Here is a 2,427-nt window from a genome sequence, read left to right as displayed (position 1 = left end):
TAAGCACACAGGTTTCATCAGGACTCTATGACCTCAGTGATCTTTGCTGGGCCTTAATGCTCTGAACAAAGCTGCACATCACAAGACTAAATAGAAATGAATCAGTCTTTCATTCTCACTGCTGTTTGACTTCAGCTCTCAATGTCCCACCATAACCCATGGAAAGAATTACTGTCCATCCAGGCTGCTGAACATGAAGCTGATGAAGGTGGAGTATTGTGAGGGCTGATGGAGATGATGATGATGAATCCAGGAGCAGTGGGTGGATGGCAGCATCAGCATGAAGGATCAGTGTGAGAACACATCATCATCCACAAAGGAAACCAGTCTGAGTGTCTGACGCTCTGGTTAGAAAGATGCAGTCCCAGCAGTTAGCTTGTCTGCTAGTTAGCTGAGAGCTAACTCACTTGTACATTGAATACCAAACTGTGTAAACCAGGGGTGTCAAACATATGGCCCGTGGGCCAAAACCAGCCATTGAGATAATTTCATATGTCAAATATTGATGAATTTTCAGGCTTGCTGATAATCAATGTGAGCACGGCTGAGGTTTTATTCTGATGAGCAAACCATGTGGCCAAACACTTTAAGAGACAGACTGGGATCATACCATTATGTGAAAGAGGACGGAAATGTCCCATAGACAGCAAGGGTAGTGGTAGAGACTAGTACACAGAGAAATGGGAGCTGTACTGAAATGCAAGCGTGTCAGGAAAGAGTGAAAAGGCAAAATGAGCAGCATCTGGCTGCATTTCAGTGATATTGGAGACCACAAAGCTGAGTGCAACATTTATACAGGAGATATACAGGAGACGCTGAGAGTAGAACTGATAAAATTAGGAGCTGGCTAAAGTGAGACCCATTTTTATTTCCACCCATTTTCCACTGTGGAGGACAAAAGGTTTCAAACTGGTCCAGGTCTTAAACCTCACGTGTTCTTCCTAATAGCAGTAAATGGATAGAAATAAGGCTTTTATGAAAACACTGAATAAAACTTGCTGCCTTTAAAAAGACTAAATGTACAGTTCAGTATTGAATACTACATAAAATAAACTATATATAAAGTTTGTCTGAATGGCAGAGATGCAGAAATATGTGCATGTAGCTGTAACCCATATCAACTACTCCCTGTCACATGACCCACGTCAGCTGATTTGAGGTCCCTCTTCTGATTGGCTCCTCCCACGTCGCGGCAACTCTGAAAACCGGCTGTGGAGGGATACTTCCGGGTTCGACTCCTGCTGTGGCTGTGAGCTTATGGCATTTAGAACGGTGTTGGAAAACAAAGCGTTTTCTCCCCTCAATTCATCTTTAAACTTTAAACTCAGCGGTGTCCTTAATATCTTTCAACCTTTGGTTGTCAGTAACCAGCCGATCGTTTTCGCGATTAAAAAATGACTTTGTGCGGCAGCGCTCCCACCGCAAGCAGAACTCCGGTTCAAAAACCGCTGTTTTTGAACACTTTTATTTACTTAAGCATGTTAATGGGCTTACTTTGAAACAAAGTGCGATTGAAAGATTATTGTTATGTGTTGCCTTGAATTCGGCTATGCTGTCTGTTAGACAGTTGTTTTCCTTTATTGTTGTTTTTGTATTGTTTGTAGCGAACGCTACTGGACTGTATAGATTAAGCTACGTAGCCAAGATGATTAATGATTTAATTGTTTTACATTGATTGATGATGATTTATGATTTGCATTGTTACCTAGACTTGCAGAAGAGCATATTTTTTTACCGGTAAACTGAATTGAACTTGATGTGCTAATGGACATTTTTCTGACCTACAGGTCAGGTTTTTTTTCCCTCTTTGAATTGATCTTCTTCATATTGAAGTGGCGAGCCGGTAGGACCATTCTTTCTTTTCCCCCACTTAGCCGTCTTTGGATTACGGACATATTTCCCCCTTGTATGAAGCTGGACCCTAAGGAGGAATACCTTAAAAGTGAACTTTAAAAAGAAAAGGACCAAAAAAAGGACTCTTGCACAGAAAAATCACAGCACTGATTTATTATTTAATTGTGGACATTTACGTTGTGTGTTGTGTTAATTATTTTGTTCCATTTCCCCTTTCCCCTATTTATTCAATATATTTTTGGTACAAGACATTGCAGTTTTTGGTCTCATCATTCACACCATCTGGGCTCCATAAAGAACTATTTCTTCTGCGCGTCAGTCAGTAAATTCATCCATTGACATAAACTAGTCCTTAAATAACTTAGCGTTACATAGCACAGAGCCACGGCTCAGTGTCTGAATGAGTCTCACAGACCTGAATGTGCTGTTGAAGCCATTTATAATTATAACGTAATTCTTTACTCGTTTGATCTGCTCCTTACCACAAGCCACCAGACGTAGAAGGTTTTGGACTTTTAACTATATTTTCTGAAGTTTTACAACTTTTCTTACTGTTAAAAACCTCGTTATGGC

General features: G+C 40.5%; 1 long non-coding RNA gene across 1 annotated transcript; it reads left to right on the top strand.

The window, feature by feature from the left end:
* The first annotated feature begins 1,075 nt into the window (after positions 1-1,075).
* On the top strand, positions 1,076-2,103 carry LOC146679792 (uncharacterized). The gene is made up of 2 exons (XR_014918608.1): positions 1,076-1,330; positions 1,788-2,103. It is a non-coding gene; the product is annotated as an uncharacterized LOC146679792 (long non-coding RNA).
* The last annotated feature ends 324 nt before the right edge of the window (positions 2,104-2,427 follow it).

The sequence above is a fragment of the Copadichromis virginalis genome, unplaced genomic scaffold, assembly GCF_057382275.1.
Source record: "Copadichromis virginalis isolate Kocher_CV1m ecotype Utaka unplaced genomic scaffold, C_Virginalis_male_GT1.1 unmapped_scaffold_1, whole genome shotgun sequence".
Taxonomy (NCBI): Eukaryota; Metazoa; Chordata; class Actinopteri; order Cichliformes; family Cichlidae; genus Copadichromis; species Copadichromis virginalis.
Note: the sequence above shows the minus strand (reverse complement) of the source record. Positions and strands in the feature narration are given on the sequence as shown.